Here is a 26,851-nt window from a genome sequence, read left to right as displayed (position 1 = left end):
TACCACCAAAATTGATAATACCACTCAATGCAAGTTACAGATCCTGTATGTTACAAGCAGAGGGGCATATCATCAGCCGGTGTAAATCTATACTGTTCTTAAGACCAATGGAACTACATCAATTTACAGCTGCTGAAGATTTGTCCCTGTGTCTGTCTTTAGCACTGATAAAACCATTGAACCAAACCCTGGATGCACTTCCAAATGTAAAGCTCCCATTGACTGTCATGAGAGCAATGTCTCCAGGAGGAAAGGGAGACTATAAGTAAGCCATCCTAGAATTAGTGCACTTCCCCCCCCCCCGCCATTCATTCCAAGTTTAAAGTTAGTTGTTAAAATCATAACCTGGGAGGAAGCCAAGAGCGCAGCGGATTTTAAAACTTCTTTAGGTTTCTTTTATGTATTCCCAGAAATTCTGTTTAATAACAGTGATTTATCAGGCCAAGTCCAGTTTACTGTAATCATGCAAATAACCCCAGTAAAACCCACAGGAAAAGCAGCACCACCAGGAAAACGTGATTTGGCCCACAGTTTTACTCCAGCAGGATGAAGTTTCAAAGTGACTGTTGCACTGTTCTTATCTCTCTCTGAGATCTATCATTACACCTGCATTAAAAATCTCATTATGTTTTCCCTATCATCCTTCTACATTCCTTATGTAATTTTTCCTCCAAGGATACAATGCAGTGCAACACTTGCCTGAGCAACCCTCACTTGCACACTTAGCCCTAGGGCAGTCAAAAGGACCAGCATATAGCAGAAAAATAATTGCCTGAAAAAGGATTTTGCAGGAGGGGTACTCAGCCATTTCTTAGACCACCATCCTGTAAAACTGTAGGCAATAGAGAGGAAATACAGTTGTTTTATAGGAGATATCTTTAATCAAGGCGAGTTTCTCCATATGATTCTGAGTGCATAGATTGTTGCAAATAGCTAATAAATGCATTTCTGACTGCAGATACGTGAACTAAACAAGGCAGTTTTTCAAAAGTATCTACATGTATCTTGCATAACAGCATACACTGCAGTTATCTACAGGTATTTTCCTTTACACATATATCACAAGAGGTTTACAGCTGCTTGCATTCTGCGAGCATTACATGCAACAATGATTTTTAATATCAACTGAATTAACTTTTAACTGCAAGGAATAAAAACTCAAAACTCCTGCTTCAGAAGGCTACCATTAAGAACATAAATAATTAATCATTAAAACTGGTTAGCACAGGAAAAAAATAAGTATTTTTAAGATGTTCCTTAGCACTATTCCATTGTAAGACATTGCAACATTAAAAAAAAAATTAAAATGGAATATTCTTCTTCAACTTATGTATAGCCAAATACAATCATATTTATCAACAGCACAAAATAATTTCCTATCTACAGTTTGTTTCATACAACTTTTTAAAAGATTTTTTTTAAAAAATCATCTTAGACACCACAAAACAGTGCGATTTAAAACCAGCTAATCAATCACCTTTCTGCACAGCTGCATTTTCTTTCATTAATCTAATAAAAATATTTGAGGGATTTCCATTTTTACCTTTGCATTTTTGCTTTTCCAGTATCCATAACCAATCATCGCTCTGCTCTTCCATTATGCTTCGTATATTGCAGAGTGAGAAGCATCTTCATTAAATAGTATTAAAAATAGAACACACCCGATCTCCCCACCGGAGCATGCTCTGACAGTGCTGATACCACAGCTCTCAAGGTAACCATGCCCAGCTGGGAACTGAGAAGCAAAGTCAGTGCGAGATTAGCAATCTGCAAGCCTAATTGTGCACACAAACTTGCCTCGATCCGTGACGATGACTGCTAAAACAAAAATCAGCGTGCAGTTAAATTATGCGACTGAAAAGTTGCAGGTCAGTTTACAGTATTTTTTTCCCCTCCCCATCACCCTCAGCTTCAATTGCTCTGTACTTGCCTAAAATTTACATATGCCATTTAGAAGAATGCACACCGGGCATGCATCTAGCTCAGCGCAATGGTAGAGAAGTCAAACAGGTGATCAACAAACACTTGTGCTGCTCTTTAATGCCTTTGTTTCCCCTCTCGGCACATTTACAGCAATGTCGCACGACAGCGGGATGAATTTAAGCAAAACCGCACACACCTGGAAGCGCAAAGACGGGAGGGAGAGCGGAGGCGCAAAGACACACCTAGCACGGGAAAATGCACCCGAAATTCGAGTGTGTTCCCCCCGCTGGCTGAAACGGTAAATGAATGCAAAAAAATAACAACAATTAAACAAGACTGCGCAATGGCTGCACTGGATGAGCACGTCTTGGTTAGCTCTACAAGCGATATCGTTGAAACGCACGCACAAGTAAGCAGAATTACACTAAGCGAAGTAACATTAACTATTTTTTATGAAAACAGACTGCTAGGATACCTAACAATATGACTGTAACTCCTGGACTGCGATCCTCCTTCACTGCATGCAAAAAAAAAGACATGCTAAGGAAGCATCAAGTAAATCTGTTACCCTCAAATCGCCCCCCTTAAGAACAATGCCAGTCAAACAAGCCCAAGCTTTCCCTCCAGCAAAGCACGGCTTTTTAAAGCGTATCCCTCGATGTTGTTCACAAATCAGCGAGTAAAAGTTGGGGGTTTTTTACAGTTTGATACATTTTAGCTAAAACGACCGTTGGGAGGAGGGCGATCTCCTCCCGCAGCTTCCCCCCCGTTGGCGATCGCCTCCCCAGCCTCAGCCCGGTTCCCGGACACCGGCTCCGAGGCGAGGGCACCGCCGTCACCCGCAGACCGAGCTCCGGCCCCCTCACCTCCACCTCCGCCTCCGCGTCCGACCCACCGCCGCCCCTCCGCGCTCAGAGCCGGGGTAGGCGGCGAGGCTCCCGCCAGAAGCGCCGGTGGTAATCCCCGGCTGGCGGCGGAAACTTTGCGAAGGCGCCGCCGCCGCCCTCCGCGGGGGCAGGCGGCCCCACGGACCACGCCGAGAACCGCGGCAAGCCCTCAACGCCGTACCTGGCTTTCACCAGCTCTGCCCTGCCGCTCCGAGATCCCGTGCGAGGCTCCGGCTTCAGCACCGATATCATCCTGCCCCACTAGACTATGAATGGTACCCTTTTTTCCTTTTTTTTTTTTCCCTCCCCCGCTGGTAAATACCACATCTTAGAGTCGGAATCCTGCAGTTGCTATAAATAATTGCACATCGCATGTAATAAACACAAGCTCCATGCACAGCTCCTATTTCCCTCTCCCTCCGCTTCACATGCTCAAGCCGCCCTGACCTCAAAAATTAAAAGATCACGGGGAGGGGTGGGGGGGATGGGGGCGAATGACTCCCACGAAATGACAGAAGACACATGCTGGAAAGAAAAAAAAAAAAAAAAAAGGAAAAAAATCGCAACAACAAAGAACACCACGACACACAAAGGTCTACAGACTCCGCTTCGGCTTTTTTGGGTTTTGGTTTTGGGTTTTTTTTTTTCCATTTTTTTTTTTTACCTTGCCTGAAAACGGGATCTGCCCCCAGCGTCTTGGTGGCCTGGGTTATTTTTTTGTTTGTTTGGTATTTTTGGTTGGCTGGTTTGTTTATTTTGCTGCAGATATGCTGCTGTTACAGTACAGTGCCTGTCTTCCTGAAAGACATGGTCTCTTCCTCCGCCTCCGCCTCCTCCGCGGGAGGAGATCCGCCGCGGCGCGGTGGTGGCCGGGCGCGGTGGCCGCGGCGGCGCCGCCCGACCCGCCGGCCGCCTCCCGCCTCGGGCCGCCTCGCCTCGCCTCTCCCCGCTCCTCTCGCGTCGCCCTGGTCCGCCGCCGGGCTGCCGTCGCCTGCCCTGCCTCTGGCGCTGCCTGTGCTCTCCCTGGGTCTCTCTCGGCGCCTGACTGGATCCCCTCTCGCTCGCTCCTCTCTCTCTGCCTGTCCTCTGTCCTTTATCTGCCGCGCTCCCCGGCTGTACTGTCTGTCTGCGAGTCTCTCCCTCTCCCTTTCTCTCTCTCCCCGCCCACGCAGCGTGGTGCGCCTCGGACCGGAGACAGCGGCGCGTTTCGTGTCGCTCCTCGCCGGCTCCGCGCTCGCTGCGCTCAGCGCCGCCGCTCCGGCTCGTGCTGACTCGGCCGCGCCAACGGCCGCCTCACAGGAGCCGTTGGCTCCGCCGCCATTGCGCGCGCCCAACGCCCCCCCTTACCCCACCCCACACAGACACACGCCGCCCGCTGGCTGCGCGGCCGGGCCGGGGCGCGGAGCTGCCCGGTCGGCCTCTGCGTCTGGCTGTGCGTGGGGTGGCTATGTCTGTCTGTCCGTCCGTGTGGGTGGCTTCCCGCACGCCGGCCCCTCCAGTCATACTGCTTCCCCCCCGCCCCAGCCCTCCCCGTCAGCCCATCCCCAGCCAGGAGCAGAGACAAAGCACCCGAGCAGCGCTAAAAAGGAGAAAGCTCGTTAATCTCCTCCGGTTCCTTGTTATTTGCATCCGCCCACTCACCATCGCCCCCACCCCCCCACCCCAAAAAAAGAGGGTAGAAAATGGGCCCTTGGCTCCAGAGGACAGCTTTAGGGAAGGTCTGGGGAGGGTGGTTTTAATTATTATTTTTGCTGGTGAAACCTGACGGCATCCACACTGATGAGCCGAGCTGCTGAAAGGGGTAAAAAAAAAAGACTGCAGCAGATTTTGGGTGGTAGCAGATGAGCCACTTAAAATGGAGCACATGATCCCCTTCCCCCTCCCCTCCCCCTTCCCAGCATGTCACCATCTAGGATCTGGCTTGATGATATTTCTCCAGGAGCCTCGCTGCACACCATCAAGGCAGAAGGAAACAGACATTTCACCAGAACACGCATTTCCAATACATAAAACCCCTGCTATCCATTTAAAAACGGAGCCTCGTTTTACCCAATTGAATACATCCAGGCATTCATTCTGCACCCAGCCGAGAAAAGGGCATTTACCTCTTTGCTAGGTGGCTATTAATATGCAGTAAAATTATAGCTGTACAACGCCAAATGTAATTGCCATAGATCATTTAGAGCAGATCCAGCAATTCAGCTGCTGGAAATGCATGCTCTGTGAATAACCATGCATCTGGTACAATGCCCTCTACTACAATAACCTGAAAGGAGACAGAAGTGTCTGGTACTAGCTGCAATTAGTAACCCTATAGATGAAAAATAAACAGTCCATAAGTACCAAGCAGCAAGGTCCTGTGAAATACAGTGATCATTTCTGTCTACAGCGATACAAATAACCCAACTCCCACAGACAGACAATTCTTATTTAAAATATACAGCTAAAAATGCATTCCTTTCATTATGTACTTTCAGAAAGTCCTTGTTACAAAAGACAGTTTGCCACAATTAACGAACATAGAACAACTCGTGTACCAGTCAAACACGGACAAATATACAGAAGGCTGGGGGGGAAACATTTGCTTAAGTAGGTATTATCCTGGCACCCCTGGAATCCCTCTTTCCCCTCAGAAGCAAACACCTGCTTTTACCACGGACCGCTGACTGGAATCAGACTGGAAGAATACAGGGAGCAATGAACCACATCAGGGTGTGCATTAGCAGGCTCCTGGTGCACGCCTCAAGTGATCAGAGGCATTCAGTCAGGCACACCAAAACCTGTTCTGCTAATGCACCTCCTGATGTGGCTTACTCCTAGGACGGTCATGTGTGGCTCCATCTACTTTTAATTTCATTACTTAACATATCCCCATACTGTGTGCTACAAGTTGCATCTGAAAGCAAAAAGACTGGCAGAAAGGCTATAAATGGCACTACACTGAAGCGTGCTACAGCTGGCGACAGGGGAAGGACCGGTTCTTTGCTTTTGAAATGTTTCTTTCAGCTATCTCCACTGTGGACCAAAGTTCATTTTCCAAAATGGCTATCGAAACTATTTTGAACATGCACTGAAGTGCCACGGATCTCACTTGGCTGCTGCACATTACCCCTTCCCTCCCAAGCAGGCTACCCAGCTAAGGGAGAGACTGCAGGCTGCATCAGGACATTAAAGCAGGGCTCACTCATGCCTTCACTAGACCGCTTGCAACTCACCTGCCTGAGTAGGAAAGGGGGTGAGGGGAGTGGATGTTTCAAAACCTTACTCCAGTCACTAGACGCAATGAACATGTAAAACAGCCACGTGTCCACAGCTTGCCTCCCACCGTTGGGATACTGGAGTGTCTTCAAAGGGGGAAGCGTCGAAGCTATACATCAGATCTGTAAGTAGATAAAAATTCATCCAAGCTGTAGTCCTAGCAGTTCACTCCACTCTCTCCCGTGTGGCAGCATGTGCTCGGGGCAAGTTACCAAATGCTAAAAGATGCCAGCTACAGCAACAACAAAGGAAATACTCAGAAAAAAATCCCAGTATCACCCCAGTATCATGCAAGCTAGTATTTCAGCTCAGAATGGTGAGCAGCATCAAACACAGCATGTGCAAAGAGGTGAAATTACCTCCCTTTGTTGAGATCTCAGACCTTCTCTGTCAGATCCGAATCTAAAGGAATATGCATCCCACATCCCCTCTTCAGGACCTTTCTTTACAGAAAGAAAAATCACAATCATTGCACAATCACAGTATCTAAGAGGTGGGGAACCACGGCAATGGTTTGCTGCTGCCTGTGCTGATTTGTAAACACGCACAGGGATAACTGTCCATTTAAGCCTCACGGAAGTCAGCAGAAGCTGTGTGTTTAAGCAGAGGCAGAATTTGATAAACGCTTCAGACCTCTGACACCTTTTTCTGTCTGTTGCGTAGCCAGACTTAGGGGGTAATCAGGGAAAAAAAAAAGACACAAGACCTACTTCTCCAAATACTTTCTTGAATACAGCATTTAATTAACCCCCAGCGCGTGCTTTCTAGGACTCTGGTCTTGCAAAGTGCCCTTGCACAATAGGACCACCCTTCATCAGTGAAGCATATGTGCTCTACGTACACAAAATTCCAACAGGCAACACCAAACTCTTCAGCTCAAGGTATTTGCAAAGCATGACAACAGATTATATTACTTGTTCACTGCAAGCACACTTTCTAACGATGTTATTTCAATTTCACTTAGAAATCAGGAAAACCTTAGTGGGCTTTCAAAAACCAACATCAGATTGGAAGTATGTGATGTCGGACAAACATACAGAGCCTCATGCAGTTCTGCAATCACAGGAGATTCCTGTAATAGAAGGCACGCAGTGTTACTTAATACATTAGTAAAAGCTTGCATGACTGGTTGCACGTTTCTTCTGCCTCTAGTAATTTTTCAGTGAAACAAAGCTAGCATATAAAGTCTATTGTGTTTTGGAGTTCTGGAATGATTCAGATTGAGGCACAACAGTACAATAAGCTAACTGTTGATGTATTTTATCATAATCTTCTGTAAAAGAGATCAGTCTTAGGGGTTTTTTTATTTTTAAACTTTTTTCCATTTTTATGTCCTATGTGTTACAAGAAAATTAATCATGCATAATTTGCAGATGGACTTAAAAATACTGCACTTCTATTTAAAATGGCACTTTACAATATGTAAATATAGCCAAATTGCTCTAGTTTCAAACACTTCTCAGGAAGAGCTGAAATATTTATTCCAGGTACAACATCACAAGTAAACGAAAATTAACGAAGCAATTTGTGTACAGCTTGTACTGATAGCTCAGATTTGATTAAAAAATGAAGCTTTATGCTATTCCCACTGAAGTCAGCGAGAATTTTGCAATGAACTTCATTAGGATTAAGATCAGGTACCTAAATCTAAGACTCTCTCTTTGGAGGAAGATCAATGAACAACCCTTTAAAAATATAATCTATTGCTAGAGGGGCTGAGGAAGGTATTTTTTTCCCACTAAAAGCAAAGCATCATTTCTTTGTGTTTGACATTTCAAATCCCCTCTTAGTTTCTTTCTGGAATCCCAAAGTGTTAGTTGTGCCATATCCGTGTATCTTGAAAAGGATATTCCAGTGTGGAGTTCCTCACCCCGCAAAAAAAAAGTCATCTGATCCCCCCTAAGACCAGAAACTGCAGTTCCTGCTCAGCTGTGACTCTCAAAAGAAAATGAGCAGGGATTTGAACTCTAGCTTTGACAGCTAGCATTGGTGCAAATGGTCTCTCCTGTTGTAGCCTTTTCCTTAATTTATGTTTATAGGCAGGAGGACTGGGGGACTTCAGGTCACAGCGTTGGAGGGACATTGGACTGTTTCATGGGCTAAAGGGTGGCTGGCAGCCCAAAAAGGATGATCCAAAGTAAGCCAAAGGCCACACAGAGGGCTCATCCCAGTACCCTTCTGACTCAGTCATATTGCAGACAACATTCAAAGACCTATGACAGGTTGAGAAATCAGGCAGTGGGCAGCTCTCAGCTGCTCTGGACAGAAGCACATCTCTGATGTAGGAACTTCGCATTGCGGTATTTTTTATAACACAGATGTGCAGCATGCACGTTAGGGCAAAGAGACAAAACAAGCAGTGGTGAGTAAGAGAAAGAGCAGCAAGAAGAGAGGGTCAGCAAGAACGTTGTGAGCTGTGGTGATAGGATGGGCCAGAGAGAAAATGGTGAGAAAAAGAGGAGGAGGGAGAGTCCCAGGCAGGGAATGCAATGAGTTGGTTATCTTGAGATCTGTGATTCATTGTGGGGAATGTGCACTACCTACACATATTAGAGTACTGTAGGGAAGAAATCAGGCTGAGGAAATTCCGAAGTCTTTCAATAGGATTTATGAGCTTTAATAATCCAACGGCTCAGGGTCACCTTAGAGTCCAGGAACTGCTTGGCTAACAAGTATGAGTGGCTCTAAGGAGACATATGACAAACACAGCATCTGCAGGAGGGTAGTTACAGTCCTTGGCATAGGAGCCATAAGAATCACAAACAACTTCACTAGCACAAAGCAGTTTCCTGTCAAGTTCTCACCAAGGAAAGCCTTTATTGCAGCCCTTTGTCTAAAGCAAAGTGTAAAAGCATAGCTTTCCTCCCAGCACACCTAGAAAGCAGACAAGCTTTGGGGACAATTTTCAGCTACCACAATAACATGTGGGTAGTACAGCCTTTCAAAAGTATGTGGTGCCTCTTTCTCTGCTAAACCATCACAAGACCTACATCTGTCCTTGATGTATCCTGGCAGAAGGGAAGCTGGGGGACTAGTCCGCTTCTTGGGTGAGCAAGTGGATCTAGGAAATGACAGAGAGGGGGAAAAAGGAAAAAAAACAATCTCAAGAGGAGTCCCCATTTACCTTCTAGAAATCCTGCCATAGCAATATTGAGAATAGCAGTAAACCATTGTTATGGAGTTGTAGGCTTGGTTTAACACTCAAAAGCAACACCAGTATATTTTAGAGAGGACCATCATCCCAGCTGTAAGTAGACAGAGAAGAATCATACCGACTGTGAGGTATTTCAATTCAGCTATTTATTTCCCATAGTGAGGAGTCTGGGTCTCGGTAATGTTCAGCACATCTCCGTTCTATGTTTCAGTCAGGGCACATAGATGCAACCCAATGCATTGCCTGTTAACTAAGCAGTGCCACTGTGTAGATCGGATACTACATGATAACTTAGAGACTGAAGTTGGCAAATGATTTGGAGGTGAAGAAAAGAAGACTTGCCATCAGCTCCTGTAACCCAGAGTACTCACCAACTGCCAATTTCTCCCTTTGAAGTTCCCTGAACATGTTGCCCTCTTAACTTTTGCTTCTAGAAACTTCTACTCTTCTCTAAAATGCATGGTTTGAACGTAACAGATTAAGAGAAGGCTCCCATTGACATCAGGCCCAGATCTACCTTGCAAGTATTTTTCACAAATAACTTGATATTATACTAGTATGTTGATATTCTTCAATCAGATACCATTTTTCAATTTTCCTTTAAATTTTTTTAAGAATAATGTTTAACTTCTCCCATCAGAATCTCTAGAAGGGATCCTGGCCACAGCATCTGTGTCAGTTGGATGTGTTGCTTTCCTGCAGCCCACCCTACCTCACTGCAGTATGCTCTGAGGCTCACACTGGCCAGGAAGCCACAGCACTGGCCTCCAATGAGCAGAACACAGACATACATTAAGCCTGGGACTTCAAGCTTTCCTGCTGCCCACAATGCCTAAATGTAGACTTGTGTTTGAACCGTAATATAGAGGAAGCCAATGGGGACCTCCCAGAGAGAGTGGCACTGGCCTTGACTTCTATATAGCTCCTCCCACCTCAGACCTCCTGTGGATGCAACTGCAAGGTAGGGTTGGTAAATCAGGACCATAAACATGAAGTAATGGAATTCAGTACATCACTATAAAGAGGCTCGGAAATTATTGCTCTTTTAGGATCCCCAATCCAAAGTCTATTTGTAGAAGAAGGTTGAGCTTTGTCTCTGCTCAGGTCACTCCCACTCAAGTTAATAGAGATATTGTCTGAGTCTAAACAGGGTAAAAACAGTATAATGGCTTCAAGATGTGGCCGCCAGTACTGTGGATAGTCACATCTTAAACACTGTTGGGCTGGGAGTAACTAAAAGAGAAGTCTACAAAAATATCTTACCTAAACAGGGATGAACCTGCCAGATCACAGACTAATTCTCAAAATCTGTAATCTATACATGAATTGGTGTATAATGGTTGGAATTGCACTAAAGGTAAAGAAAAGAAAGGCTAGTTCTTATTCTGGAAAATTGTGATCATCTGTGCTTACCCCCCCAACCCCCAGCTTTATTAACCTGTTCAGTTAGAGAAGTGGCAAACAACAAACATTGGTCATGAACGCTGCTTAAAAGGAGATGAGGAAACTCTCCACAATAGAGGGTGTTAAGTGCATGACAGAATTTGCTGGCAGATCAGTTGCCCTCACAATCCATGTCAGATGAAGTAGTTGCCCTCTTTAAGGCCACATCATGCTTTATGTGCAAAACAGTGTGCAGATGTGCCAAAGAACAGGAGCAACCTGAAAACAAAACAAAACAAAACAAAACAAAACCCCCAACCTGTGCTAAATCATACTTTCTAAAACCAGCCCTTTACAAAACACTGGAGGCAGTATATCTGACAGCTTCTTTTTACAGCGTACGTATCATCACGTTAGTTTTGTTTATGCTCAATAACAATGACCAGAAAAGGCACAGACATAATTTAGCATAGTCACTGTGACTCTACTTTAGACTGTCCTACCCCAAAACCCCAACAGTAGCAGCAGCCCTGCAGTAAGCAGAGAGTAATTCCTGCTATGTATCATTTGAAAACCCCCTCAAGTTCTGTCAGTGGTGATAAAACTAGCAAAAATGTGGCCTTTGTCATGCAACCGGGGAGTCCTAGAGGTTTTTCAAGGAGCTATGGGTTAAGATCCTACTGAGGTAATCATTTGATAAGGCGTGGGGATTGCTATGTTGCACTGGCCCAATGGGATCTCTATTCCCCTGTCTGACTGCCGTTACAACCTTAGCACATGTCCTGTACCTGTGAGCAGAACATACTGCTTTCCAGCACACCCTCACCTCTCCAGTGTCACTCATTTGGGGCCACTCTTCATTTCCTAAGACTCTTAGCAGAATATGAGTTTGATTAGCATCAATTTAGCAATTTGCAGTGTTTCTCTTGAACACTTTGGAACCAACTTTTGTGTTGGCTAGTGGGCTGCAGAAAAGAGACGGTAAAGAATGAATGACTGCTTATGTAAAAATTAGGTCCATTCAACACGAAGTGATGGGGGCAGTATGAAACCCCATAATGCTGTATTTCACGGACAGAACGCAAAGACAGATACTTAAGCTTCCAGCACTTTGAGGTCTTGGACCTTTCAGGTCTTAGAGTCTTAAGCATAGTTATTTCTCAGTCACTGCCCTTAAAATAATACAGTTCCCCCAAATTTTCTCCAGCTGCCTTCTTTTTGTTTCGCCTTGCCTTATCCACTAGACATATTTAAATTTTCCTTTGTTTGGAATCTACATTTTTTCACGCCCTAAAATTATAGCCTTTGCAATGTGCAATACTGTAGAAAGTCCCTTCATTGAAAGAGCAGAACATGGTACAATTTTAGCATCATATAATTTCCCGGATAATTGTTAAATCATTTTCTTCCTTTCCTCCCTCCCCCTCTCTTCTTTTTTTTTTTTTTCTTAAAGGAAAGAAAGATTCAAAGTGCATATCCAGAGAGAGAGACAGACAGAAAACTTAACAGCCTCATAATACCGTGCTACACCACATCTCACCTTTACTGCAATAATTATCTTGCATCAATGACAAGACTTTCCCTGTCTATTGCTTCGGTCGCTCAGCATTGGACTCTGTACTCTGCAAGGCACTATTGGTTCACAAATGCAAACCTCCTTGTGTGTTTGTGACATTGTATTCCCAAATATCACATCATAAAAATATTAAAATAAAACTGTTCATAACATTTTCCTGTGCACCATCTGGGCCTTGCAAGAAAGCTGACATTATCTGTCAAACTAAAGATAACCACATTTTCTCTCTTTTGTATCGTTAATGTTTGTCATCGCAAATTTCACTTTAATGCTCCAATTACATTATGACATTCTTACAAACTGAATGGCACTAATGACTTTCATTATTATTTACACACTTCCTTAATTATAAGGCTCTCCCTCTCATTCACAACATGTTCTCCCTCATAACACTCACTCTGATATAAAGCTAATGAATTTTAAACTTTCTATTACATAAAAGCTCATGATTAATTACCCAGCTTCCCAATCTCTTTATGATACACAATACAGGGCTCTCCTGCAGTGATGCAGCAGAGGGGGAGAAGTATGGAACTTTTATTCCCTCCTCAGTGAAAGCAAATAGAGAGAAAGAGAATCTTTCTCTTTAAAGCGGCATATGCAAATTTAATTGAAAACAAATATACATCAAACCATTCCTCAGGAGAAATCTAAGTCTCTCTATATTAGCAGCATGTAGTAAACAGGATAATAATGCCTATTATTATAATCTTTAATTTTTCATGACAACAATTTTTTAATCTAGTTCAAGCAAATGAGACAGTAGAAGTAAAACCACATGGCTTTTACATAAGACATCTTAGTGTTGTATGCTGTATCACCAAGATCAACTATTTTTGTGGTTTTAATTATTCAAAATACTGGACTCCTCCACTGATAAAAGAGACAAGACAAAAAAGCCCAAGGTTGCACCACACCAGATGAAGGGCAGTTGTGACAAATATAAATTACTGCACTTCACACTGACAAAGGTAATACAATAAACCTAGAAGACTTTGAAAGACATTGTGGGGGCACTGAACAGCCTAGCAATGAAATTCAGAGCTCAGTATTTAAGCACTCATACAGGCTGCAATCTGCGTGAGCTGTACATGTCTCAATGCCTGTGCTGCCAACAGAAATTGGATTCTCGCAGCCAAATGTAAATTTACTGACAGCCACAGGGAAAAAAAATGGGTTAATTAAAAAGTATGGCTACTCTTACCCCATTTGCTGGCTAGTAAACTTGACCTTAAGAGTACGGGGAACCTGTGCATATAAAAAAAGTATTTCCTGCCATTCCAAGGGAAGTTCCCTTCTATGCCTCTCCCCTGTTAGTAAAGCAGGAGCCAATATCTATGCAAATATATACATAATCCAAATAGGGATATAGTCCCAAATGGGACAAAAGCACATCCTGTCGTGACTGAATCACTGGATAGCCAGCTGTGAATGACATAGTCACTTAAACCAAGCATGGGACACCTAGAAAGATGAAGATTCATTTGCCAGAGCCATTTACCTATGTGTTGCCTTTATATTAACTCCTACTGCTGATCTGCTGGTGGAACAGATAACAGAATTGGCTTTGTGGTGAGAAAGGCCTGTTCTCTTTCAAATTTGGGTTGTTTTCTTCTTAATACTATATGCTTTAAATTTCTAATCAGTTTCCAGTGTCACGGAAAACCCCGGAGGCATATTAAATTAAGTAATTCCTTGAGAGTTCAGTATAACACAACGATGCAGCGTAGCTGAAGCCTTGTGAAAATCCTGAGGGATGATGATAACCATACTTTGGTCTGCTTTTGAATACCTCTTGATGAGTATGGCAACTATGTGGTCCTACAGAGCAAGCAACTTACAAAAAAATTTTCTTAGGGCATGATCCAAAGCCCACAGAGTAAACTATATGATCATCCTACTATCTTCAGTTAAGGTCTCATTCCAAGGCCGCTACTCATCAGCATTTCAGTTATGTGAATTATGAAACTCCCTAACATCAGAGAATGTTCTGTAGTTTAAAAAAAAAACAACTTGAAGGAATTGAAAATCGGTCCTTCCATTCTCTTTAATGTTGTCTTGCACGCTGTGTATCTTACAAAAAGTTATTAGGAGTACATTATGAAGCAACAAGTATAAAACACTTCTATTATTTCTTTAAATCTGTAGCTAGAAGCCAGGCTTTAGAGAGCAGGCAGGCTCCTGGCAGAAATTTAACAAATAGCAGAGATGGAAGAGAGACAGATGCAGAAAAAGAGTAGGTCTCAGAATAACATTACTTTTCTAGTTCTAATAAAGTTCCTTTTCTCGGCATTCAAAACAACTGGCAACTTCTGTGCTATTTCAGCTTTAATCAACATGTGATTCAGGGATTTGCCATTTTCCCTTAGATATTGTATAACCGCTCTGTGTAAATAGATAGAGTGCTCTTGAAATCTGTTTTTCTCAAGATTCATCTGCTTTCTGTCACTATTGTGGCTGTTCATCTTTTGTTGCTGACTCTAGGGTCAACAGCACTGGACTAAGATATATATATATAGGATATGTAAGTTTATGTTCAAAGCCTCCTGACATTTTGGGCAGAGAGTGTCAGGCTTTCACAAGGGTCCAGATTATACTCCTCAGTCAGATTTACATGCCCATCAAGAAATTTCAGAACAATCCTGTTGAGAGTCAATTGAATGCATGCACACAAAAAGTCCTTTAAACAGCGTAAGAGACATCCTATATGCTCTCAAAAGATTGGACCATGACCCTAACCTCTTTTATTTGTTGATGGTTTATGTTGCAGATAATCATCCTTAAAGTACAGTGAATAATGAACCACAGTAGCCATTAATCTTGATGATTGTTTCCATGTAAAATAGTTTCTATGTTTAGACACATTCATCTGGAAAGCCTATGCATTTTCCAATATTATCCAGGAATAATTGCACCCTAAAGAAAATGGTGTGGTCCATGGACTTCTTCGTGTACTTGACTATTAGTAATAGCACTTACACAAAAGAAATGAGACATCACAGAGCAAGACACAAACATAATAAAACAGTCAAGCATATATTTATACAAAGATATTAAAACAACTGGAGAAGGTTGATAATGTCAGAACAGGTAAAATTAGTCACAGTTTAGTAAGTGGCATGAGGATTTGCAGTTACAATTTTAGTAGTGCCCATTCCTAATACAACCCAAACTTGTGATAAGTTTACAGCCCACAGGATCAACTGATTAATACGACAATTAAAAGATAAATGCATTTTAATGACATATGGCATTATGCTTATGCTATGTAGCTTTCAACAATATTTTGTTTATTGTAATATTTATGTTATGAAATTCTAGTTAAGATAATTAAATGTGTTTATATCACCACATTCCCTGAAAAAGGAGTTAGACAGAGGCCCTCTGAGATTCCTTATGAGGAAGAAAAGATTTATTAAACAATTTGAAAGTGAGATAAGCATGGTGAACAGGAGCCTTGTTTCAAATCTGTAACTCTGTTCCATGGCCCTGTGATCCACTGCTTATATGAGCATGTGAGGCATGAAGCCTTCTCTCTATCTTGCCTTTTCTGTCAATGTCAGGAGAGCTTCATGGCTCGCAGAAGTAAATGACGGAGAGGGGAACTGCTTCATACACATGGGGATAAGGCAGAGAGAAAGGCGAGACGCCACTATGAAAAGTAATTAGTGGCCGTGGGGAGTAATCTGCTGAAGCTTGTGCTTACAATTGATTTTGTTGTTACACGCTATATGAGGTCTCCACAGTCCAAGAAAGATCAGCCATGCATCACCTGAGAAAGCTGCATGTGAAGCAACATCATTAAGCAGGAGCCAGGTCTTGACTTCAAATATCAGGGCTCTGATCCTGATTCTACCTTTTATTTAATGGGTAACTTTGAGCAATTCAACCCATCTCCCGGTGCCTTTGTTTATTCTTCACACCTGTTTCTTCTGATCTGTCTTGTGGCTATTGTAATTCTAGGGAAAGGACTATCCATCATTATGAGTTTACATAATGGCAGTCTGTAAAAATGTAACATCCTACATCCCAGTCTGAAAATAGTCTCATTGAAGACTGTCATGGTTTAACTCCAGTTGGCAACCAAGCACCACACAGCCGCTCGCTCACCCTCCCTCCCCGGTGGGATGGGGGAGAGAATCGGAAGAGCAAAAGTAAGAAAATTTGTGGGTTGAGATAAGAACAGTTTAATAATTGAAATAAAGTAATAATAAGAAAATAATAATAATAATAGTAATAGTAATGAAAAGGAAAACAACAAAAGATAGAGAGAGGAACAAAACCCAGGAAAACCAAGTGATGCAACTGCTCACCACCCGCCGACCAATGCCCAGCCAGTCCCTGAGTAGCAATTACTGCCCGCCGGCCAACTCCCCCCAGCTTATATACTGAGCATGACATCATATGGTATGGAATAGCCCTCTGGCCAGTTTGGGTCAGCTGTCCTGGCTATGCTCCCTCCCAGCGTCTTGTGCACCTCCTCGCTGGCAGAGTATGGGAAGCTGAAAAGTCCTTGACTTAGTATAAACACTGCTTAGCAACAACTAAAACATCAGTGTGTTATCAACATTATTCTCATACTAAATCCAAAACACAGCACTATACCAGCTACTAGGAAGAAAATTAACTCCATCCCAGCTGAAACCAGGACAAAGACGATGGGAATTTTACATTGATCTCAGCAGCAATCACGTTTGCCAATAATATCATCTGTATGTATTCTTTTGTAATGTTTGGTATTGATTAACACAGTTTTTAAAAGCACAAACAATAAATTACTCATTTTGATTTATAAAGTAGTTATAGTAAGTGTTTATCACAGGCAGAGTATTTTCATACAAACCAGAATACTTAGAAAATAAGCCACCCCCCCCCCCCCAACAGATCAGCTTTTCCCTGTATTATAACTGTAATCTCTTTCCTATAAACATAAACAAAACTGGGAACCTCTTTCCTGCAATGCCTAAGAAAAGAGTTGAGCCTTGCAGACCAAGAAAGCCAGTGAACCCCATAAAAGATAGTGCCTTCAGGGAGAATATCTTACTAATATCTCCCCTGCATTAAAGACACAAGTGCCTCTGACTGTTTATAATAGAAGTATATTGGACAAATGGTACTAAGTCTGCAGGAGTAAAATTACAAAGCTCATCAATTTTTGATAGAACTGTGCATCACTTGAGGACCTAGATGAATTTGATTCAGGACAAATTAAGATAGACACAGGCATTTGGAAATACTGCAAATAAGGTCCTTAAGTCATCATACCCAGCTATGGATAAAAGCATGCATTAGGGAGATGAATTTTGAAAAAAATAGGTGCTGCAGTAAAATCTTTGCTGTACAAGTGATTTCTTCTTGTGTCTATCATTCTTACTATTTGTACAATACTTGTATGTTCTGTGTCCTGCCTTTCTCCTACCAGGAGCTGGCAGCTTTTAAGATTGACTGCAGGGATGGGGCAGGCACCCAGCCTTGCATACCTGAGCATCACAGCCAAAAGTGGTGTGCTTATTTCCAAAATAGCAGCAGGGGAGTCATAGCATGGCCACCAGTAAAAGCATCACAAACCCCTAAATAGCAGAGCTCTTTCCTTTTAATTGCAGTGCCCAGCAATTTTTTCAAGGGTGAGCATTTCTCCAGTATCCCCCGTAGGCCTTTTGTCAGCTTCTGTGCACTCTTCGTTGTTTTGCTGATGCTCCTCAGCGAACATGATGATAGCTGGTAAAGCCATACATATCCACACATCCATTTGAGAAAATGGACAGCATTAAAAACAGACAATGTTTCAATGCCAGTCTTCTCCACAGCTTTTATTGAACACCTGTGAGGAAGGTGGCTGACAGCTGCCTCATGTCTAGAGCAAGATGCCATGCTAAGAGTGCAAGAAAAATTAGATTTTCCAGTGATATTGGACTTCACTCACAAAGCATGAGGGTAGCACACCTTGTTGGTCCTCAAGATTCATGATTCATGCTGTCTTCCTCTTCTCCATTACCTCCATTACCCTTTACCTCTAAAAAATAAGCTCTTTCAGATTTTCTTTGCCCTTCTATTCCTCCGTGTTCCTGTCCTGTGTCCCATGCACTCTCCTTTCCCCTTTTCCTTTTCTCTCTCTCCATCTTCATGCCGGAGGGTATATCATGATGAGGTTCTCTAATCAATCGTCTGACTCATTGCCTTATGGCAGAATATTGCCATGGCTAATGACTAATATGACTGCAGGATTTCCAAATGTCATCTTATAAGATCTTCCAGATTGCCTATTAACCATTTTTTAGCCTTACCAGGATTAGCTGGGTAGCAAAATAAAACAGTATGATTTAGCACAGTAAACTCATTTCTTCGCAGCTGATTTCTATTTATAGGTATAGCCTAAATAAAACAGTATAGGACAAAGTATTCCCAAACTGAGAAACGCTCCATTTGTGAACAGCTTTTCCTATGATAATGAAAGTGTTCATTTGCACAGTGAATGACAAAAAATAGTGGTTGAAACTTTCTAATTTTTGAAAGATGGGAATTGATATTTACACTCATATTATGATTCATTATAAAAGAAATGTGTGAAACTGCCAAGACAAACAAATACTGTTAGATGCATTTTGTTTGTTGATTTTTATTTATGCATATGAAACACTTTCTTCCGCATTACAATTTTGTGATGAGCAAAGGAGTAGCACAGCATATTTTCTCTCTGCAACTCCTGTGTCCCTGCAAGTGAAGCTAATATTTGCCCTTTCAGTTAAATGCAGTTATTCTATAACAACTGAGTTTTATTTTAGATTGATGTGAAAGCAACATACTTACTTTGAATAATAAGAGTTTTTCACACTGATAAGGAATTATCACAAAAAGCAGTAAGAGTAATCACAAGGGGAACTGTAGATGATTTTAAAGTCTGACAACATACAGAGGATGGTTTGCTGCAATCCAAATGATGCCTAAACATGTCTAGTATTATTTACAGACATATACATGAGTTCTGTTATTCTTTTCTTGCCACGCTCATGTATATAGCATGGAATTGCAGACATTCTGACCCTTTTGCCTTTTTCAAATTCCTGTGCTGGCGTGAACAAAGAACTTGCTAATCACAGAATTTTGATACTTCCTCTGGGCAATCAACTGTTACACTCCTGCAGTTTGACCATTCCTGAAAATACAATAACACTCGACGAGTTCTCTTGCATAAAACTAATTTCAGCATTGACAAATTTCCCAGATATCCATTCATAAATACTTACTGATGCCTTCTTGCTCAACTCATCTGGTCACCTTGCCATTGACGATAAAATAACATCGATATGAAACGAACATCCTCAGAGACATTGTGAGAAGAGTAAAGTGCCAGGGAGTGCTATTTTTTTTGCTGCCGATTGTCAATGAATTAACAAGAAGCATTATCCTTGGTACAAAAGAACAGAGCCCGTAGCTAGAGGAGATAAAACATCAAATTGGGAAGTGTACTGTAAAGATTAGTGTGTTAGAAAACTAATGAATAATGTCACAAGACCTTAAACTAGCTAATCTCATTGAGACAGCTTGTTAGATCATCAGATTCCCTAGCTGAGAAACCTGCTTCCATTACTGCTGTGTTTGTGGTGTCAAACCCAATTAGTGTTTCTCCAGATGAATTTTCATTCATTAGAGTTGGAAAGTCAAGTAGAAAAAATGCAGTGAAACGGAATTTGTTTCCCTTTCGCTAGCAGAGTTTTCTCTGTACTCAGGTATCACAAATACGAGAAACACACACCAAGATCAGCTTTAGCTTCTCTAACACCTAGCCTCTAGCACAGAAGCAGTAAGGAGCTCCACCATATTAACCTGAAAAATCCAACACAGCTGGAAAATTTCCACCTCTCTACTCAACCAGCACGAATTTGCTGTCAGCTGTCATCTCAGCCAAAATAGGGTGTGCCCTCCTTCAGTCTGCCAGTGTTTCTAGTTAATTCTGTGTGGTTTTTTTCCCAAAGCTGAATAGGCAAAGGTAACCACTGCTGACTCCATCCTGTGGTTCCACCTTAGCATGCTCACATCAGGTTACCCTATCTTACAATACGAGTCGCTTCACCACCAATATTTTCTCTCAAGCCAGCATCTGGTAGAAGAAAGTAGGATTTTGGCAGCTGGGGTGAAATCAAAGCCCTGCTGAATTCGTGCCACTGATTTCACCTGAGCCTAATTTTTACCACCAATCTTTACAGGAGTGTTATACAACGTTGGCTAAGTTTTAAAAATTGCTTATTTCCTGTTATGTAATGAAAAAGTTCTATCTTAACCTCATGCAGTGCACCTAATAAACTGCCATAGAAAACTGCTGAAATATTAGGGCTATTAGGTTGTCTCAGTTTTTAAGAGTAAACACTGCAGTCATTTTTATTTTTGTAACTCAAATGCAAAACTTTCCAGGTGTTGAGTTTGTAGTGACATTTTCAATGTTCCTGAAGCATTATGAGGGGAACCTGTGAATTTTAAGTAGTGACAATCAATAAGGTTTGAGAAATATTGTATTAAAACTTAAATCTCAAACCCATGATCCTGACAGAGCTGACACTTAGTACGTACTCAGTCATAATAATTTTTATCATTTTTCCTACTCTGTGAAAACACTGCTGATCTTGTTTTGGCTGTCGACTATCCAAGCATACTATTAAACTCCTCATTTAATAAGATAAGCAGTTTCTAATGGGATTTAAAACTCTAGGTGCAATGCAGTCAACATCAAACCTTGGCATAAACCTCTTGCACTAAAATTCATATTTGTTATTAGAAGGGGGGAAAGGAGTTGTTTGTTTTTTAAAGCATCTGTAGCTCATGATAGCAAAGGATCTATATTCAGGAACATGCTTTAAATTAACTTGGGGTGCTGTTAAAGAAGCCTACTCCCTCCAGCTGAACTGAAATTAGGTTGATTTCTTCCAGTTTTTTAACAGCCACATAATCTGAATGTTCGGTTTTGCATCTGTTATACAATTGCTCCTTTATTCTGAGTCATTTGGTAACCTCTAAAAATAGTTCACTCTTCTTGAATTAGCAGCATAGTGTTATAGATCATGTAGACAGAAAAGCCTATCTCCTTGCTTCTGCATAGCCAATATGCTACAGGGCTCCAGTATCAGAAAAGTCATTGCAGTGTATCTTAACTCTAACAGATGTTACTGCTGGCCTCTTTGAGAGCCGGAAGGAAAAATAAAAGAAAAGCAATGGATTAGAGGCCAAAACAATTGCTCCATTCCAACAGTAAAACACTATGTCCATGAAGGTAGACTGTGAGGTAAGAAAGTTTTTTTTATGGCAGCTTACTTCGGAGGCACAATAACTAATTTTTTCAGGTCAGTACTCAACTGCTTTTATTGCACCTGGAACAGAAGGTGATATTATTTTTCCAATAGAGGAACTATCCGTTTGGCAAACAAACCCCAGTTGATGATGGCATCAGAAGCTTCAAGTTCTGACTCTCCCAGTGATGTCTTCCACATAGGAGTCCCAGGAACAGAGGAATACATTAATTTGTTGTTCTGGAGTACTACTAAACTATTATTTGATAGTCAGCAGTAGGTGTTCTTCTAGGATTATTCCCTCAGGTAAATTAGATTATCTTTTGTTTTGCTTTTTAGCTATATGATTTGTCTTGAGAGAATTATTTTCCAGTAAAAACATTCGAAATAGCCTCAGCAAGCTGGTGAGATGAGAAATGGCAGCTGGAAAAATTACAGAAGTCCAAATGAAAGTATGTTTTAAAATATAATTTAATCAAAGGCAGACAAGATCAGTCATGAAGTTAGAATGACAAGTCACTGTTAACAATCCAAGCTTTGCTAAGAAAATAAACCAATTTGAGAACAAAAAAGAGCAATGTGCTGGAATGCCATGCATACAATATACAGTCCATGCAATTAATGCACCAAAGAAAAAAAAAAGATATTTTTTGTTGTATGCATCTTGTGGGAAATCCTAGCATTTTCCATGTAATTCCGCAGAAAAAGAAACATTTAGTTACTTGTGTCTCACCTTCCCCTTTCTCATATTCTAAGAGGGTCATAATATTCATGGGATATAATACAGACTATAAATTTTCATTAAGAAGGGAAACAAGTTCATTTTCCTCATGCATCTCAGGCCTTCCTGAAAGTGTTTGTTGTTATTATTCGATATCAGTTGCCATAAGAAAGTTTTCCCTCCGTTTGTTTTTGCAAAGGGCCTGCTATGAACTTTCATCTTCTTTTTTTTCTCTCTATTGTTCTGTCCAAAGGGGCTGTGAAATAGAAAGAAACATACTCTGTTTCTACCACTAAAACCAGGAGAGCCTTCTCTGCTGGGCTGGAAGAAAGGATGGCTTTATTCTGGAATGAATTAACTGCTTCCCTCCAGGACAAAACCCAGCTATGGGTTCCCTTTACGGGATCCGTGCCAGAGCTCATGCCTGCTCCAGAGAACGTGAACCTACACTGCACTGAATTTGAGTGTGAAAAGCTCCAAAACTATCTCAGCTGCTCTTGTGCTCCACAAACTTGTACCATCATGCCACACACCAAGGCACACTGCACACACACAGCATCAAGCCATAAAATCACCTCTCTGGTTAGCTGTGACTTTGCCTTCTTGTTATTTTAGTCATTTCAGGTAATCCATTCTACCTCAAAAAAAAAAAAAAAAAAGAAAGGAAAAGGTACATCATCTCTGCCACAGAGGTGCTGTAAAAGGTCTGTGAAGATTCAAGCCAAGTTCTGTGTGTTACATAGGTGCAGTCACACTCCCAAGGTCTACCAACTCAGGAGGATTAAAGGATTTCATAAGTGAAGTAAGTTATACTGTTGTTCTTGTCCAGCCTCTTCTACAGCCAACAAATAACATCAGTCCCTATAGCATGCTATAGCCTGGTTGCAGGAACAATTTCCACTGAGAAATTTCTTCTCCCTCTAGGTAAAAGCCTACAAAAATAGGGAGTCTCCTGGGGTCTCCTGTGCTAGGGTTAGGGAGGAAAAAAATACTGTTTTGTTTTTACTGCACTTATATTTCCTGTAAAGGCAGGGGCATTTGTGAGATGTGCACACATACACACACATAGAAATCACCATAGCGGATCTGATCCTACCAGAATCCTACCTCTGATTCTGAAGTGAACTAAAGAAATACTTAAATAACTCCTCCCAAGCTCTTTCCTAGCACTAAACTTGAGATATTTTTCTTTATCCGTGTAAATGACCAAGATTCAAATGGATGAATTTTGCTAACAATACCGCATAGAATTTTGATGTCATGGCGAAGAGTATTTCTTTCTAATGTTAAACATCCCTACTTATAAATTACACCAGCATTGCAATCCAGAGGCTCCTCATCTACCTGTTTGCAACCATTCACTGTTTTACGTACCTTTATGTCACCTCTGAGTCTTCTTATTTCTAAGGTAATCAAGTTTTTCACTTCATATGAGACCTTTCCTATGCCTTTATTCCTTATTGTCATTCTTTTCTGAAATACCCTCTAACCCCACAGAATCCTCTCTTAAGACAAAAAGTGACCTGTTCTATACAGGTTACTCCAGGTGAAAATGTATTTATGAGTCACGTAATAACATGTCAACATTTATCTTTACTGTTCCCAATCACATTCCTAATGACTCCTAATTCATCACATTCCTAATTAATATTTTTAGCCACAAATGCACATTGCCAATAAGCCTGCATTTTGATGTCCGTTTTCGCATCTTACTGTTGTTAATGCAAAAATCCTGTAAGGGCCAGCTAGTAAACAAGAGACGTTTTTTGAAAGATTGCCAAGATTTCAACATTCCACTTCAAAACAAGGCTCTCAAATATTTCAAGGAAGAAACATGAGAGAAAGTGTGCACAAACCACACACAAAAGCTTGAATGCTCTCCCTAGGTTCTTCACGGTCTCCCAGTGACCGTGAAGCCACCAGTAGCTCAGCTGTAGAGGATCTTAGCCTGAATCAAGCAAAGCCATCCAACTTCCTTTCTCTCTCCTCCGTGACAAAGACTAACAGATCATTGCAATTTTCTATTTCAAGAACAGTTGTTTAGATCCTTTTGCAGACCTCCTACTATTTTATTATGCATATATTGTAATTTTAACCCAAATATTTGGAACAAATGTTTTCTTTGTCTATATACTCATGTATATACATTAATATTGAATATAGAGAAGTTGCTAATACAGTAAGATTTGAGTTTAACCTTCATACAAAGCGCAATTTTAAGTGAAATAATTAAAATGGCCTTTTCTTAAAACCGTTTGTTTTGGATAATTAGAAATCAGTGACATTCTTAACATAAAGCCAATACCCTTTCATACAATCTGATTGTATGCTAAGTGTTCACTTTGTAACTTTTTCACATTACAGTTTTCTGTATTTTTCAATTTTTTTGTTTCATTCTGTGAGACAAAAGATGAAAGGAAAATGAACTCACAGCAAAGACTGAGCTCTAGTGAAGCAGTTGATTGTCTCCGGAGAGAGTTATTGAGAAAACTCCGCTACCTTTCAATTGTTCCATGAAAACTAATTGTTGCTAAATGACATTTTGAAATCTCGTGTGTATAATAGTGGTGTATGTATTAGGTAACCTTCATTTAAGGCTGGAGGAACATGTTGAAACAGCTTAGGAAAAAAAACTGGAGTGAATCTATACTGATTTATTTTATCCTTTTTATGATTTAGTGAAACATACTCTTCACCAAAGGCAGTTAGTAATACAAGTAGCAACTCAGTGGAGTGGTTATGGATATGTCTGAAGGCTGCAGCCTCCTAAAGAGATGTTCACAGATCCAAAACGAGAGTATTTCAAACAACCTCGTGATGTTTTAGATAAAAGAATACATCTTTATTTACTTTCTGATTTTCAAACCTTTTGGCGCAGGAGTGCATTTAAAGGCTTATGTATACCTATACATGTGAATATGTACCCACAAACACATGCACAAACACAAGTTGGAAACTCCCCCTCCTTTTCTTGCTTAATCATATCACCCCAGGCATCATGCAAACGTTTTTGCATGGCAAGCACAGCTGCCTCCCTACATTATCTTTGCCATCCAGAAAGAAGCCCTGGTTCTGTCGATCCCTGAGCACAGTAAGCACAGAACCGGGATTACTATTCATGGCTGGTGCTTCTAACACATGGCTGTGCAATGTCATCTCTGAGGCAAGAAACACACTGTGCTTAGCAGTGCTAACAGGCAGGCAGCAGTCCTCCTAAACTCTTGGTAAATCTTTGCTAACGCTATCAGCTGGATGTCTTGTCATACATGCCGCAAAAGTCTGGTCTCCTATCTCCTGCTTTAAAAGTCTTATTTCCTCTTTCAACAGAAAGCAAGCTACAGGCTTATGTAGAGTAGCAAATGTTGATATATCAGGCACAGAATGAGTTTTAGGAGCATGAGTCATGCTGTTGGGATGTATCTCTGGACCTGCTTTTTAATAGCCACATCTTTTATTATTTATCTTTTAAAGAAAAAATTCACCATTTGTGAAAACTTCACAGCTTTAGCTTTCATCAGTCTTAGGAAGTCCAACACATCAGACATGTTAAAGATAACTATAACAATTTTTATATCTTTTAAATTAACTGCTTTGTCTTTAAACAATCTTTGCTCGAAAACATTTCTTTTATTTTTCAGAATTAAAATATGTTCAGATGTCTGAATTCAAAACATACAATCTGACTTGAAACTTCTATTTTTTCATGATCTGTCCAATGCAGAGATATATAATAGATAGCTATATGCATACATTTTCAGTTAAATTAGAAGTATTTATTTCTTTTTTTTTCCCCCAGAATTGTAAGAAGCTGGAAAATTCATTTTATACCCAAATCTGCCACAAACAATGGCAGAGCCAAGAGCGTGAGTTGATGAGATTTTCTATCATTTAACTTCCTAACACACTTCACTGGGATATTTCCTGAAAAAGGCAGGAAAGCTATCTGGAACTGTGCATCTCAGCTGTGTTTTTCTCCTTCCATTTTGCTTCATGAGAGCAAGACAATATAAAGAAGCTATATTAAAGGAGGCTGCTGAGTTACTGAATTGTCAGTTAACTTCTGTAACATATAAGAATGTAAGGCTGAAGTACATCTAGTGTTGTATCATAATGACTGATTGATGATTTCTTTAACAACAAAACTGTAGCCATCAATACACAGTTGGCCACAGAGATTCACAAAGAATAGAGAATAGACTTCTACAAAAACACTGCTGCTGTGTCCTTCAATTTCTGTTATTGTCTGGTTTTAAAATGATATCAAATAAAGGCTTAATTATAAACAATATATAATCGGACACCTGTCCTAATCATCTCCATTATCTTACAAATAACATATTAAAACGTGTAATTGCTGCTGATATTAAGATTTCTCTTCAGGCATTTTATTTAGTACTTATTCTGTCCACCATTTAGTTTTATTATTTACCAAAGTCTCCTTGGAAAGTTAGCTTCTTTTTTTTTTCTTTTTCCAGCAAGACAAATTTCCTTCCCAGTGTTTACAATCCACTGCTTTCAATTGCTCATTGTTACTGATGTTTTCTTAGTCACAGCTTTTTTTCAGTTCATGGCAAATTCCTTTTATTTGCCTAAGTGGGATCATTACAATGGCCAGATGCTAAAATATCAACCCCCTCCATTAAGAACACCTACAAAATCCTTTTACGTTGT

The 26,851-nt window shown here is 41.0% G+C and overlaps 1 protein-coding gene across 24 annotated transcripts in view; it reads right to left on the bottom strand.

The window, feature by feature from the left end:
- The window catches only part of ARPP21 (cAMP regulated phosphoprotein 21), a 205,695-nt gene that overhangs the window by 140,237 nt on the left and 38,607 nt on the right, over positions 1–26,851 (bottom strand). For 16 of the 24 annotated variants that reach the window (XM_075493416.1, XM_075493429.1, XM_075493430.1 and 13 more), the window contains exon 1: positions 3,475–4,258. The exons of 1 other annotated variant lie outside the window; for it this stretch is intronic. The gene's annotated coding sequence lies outside the window, so the exon portion shown is untranslated. Of the gene's footprint in view, positions 1–1,543; positions 1,819–2,991; positions 3,439–3,474; positions 4,259–6,025; positions 6,191–25,219; positions 25,240–26,851 lie in introns of those variants that run through there. 7 more of the 24 variants (XM_075493421.1, XM_075493423.1, XM_075493420.1 and 4 more) reach the window with 6 other exon arrangements.

Source organism: Mycteria americana, chromosome 2 (genome assembly GCF_035582795.1).
Source record: "Mycteria americana isolate JAX WOST 10 ecotype Jacksonville Zoo and Gardens chromosome 2, USCA_MyAme_1.0, whole genome shotgun sequence".
In the NCBI taxonomy this organism is placed as follows: domain Eukaryota; kingdom Metazoa; phylum Chordata; class Aves; order Ciconiiformes; family Ciconiidae; genus Mycteria; species Mycteria americana.
The sequence above is the reverse complement of the archived record's forward strand: the minus strand, read 5'-3'. Positions and strand labels throughout refer to the sequence as shown.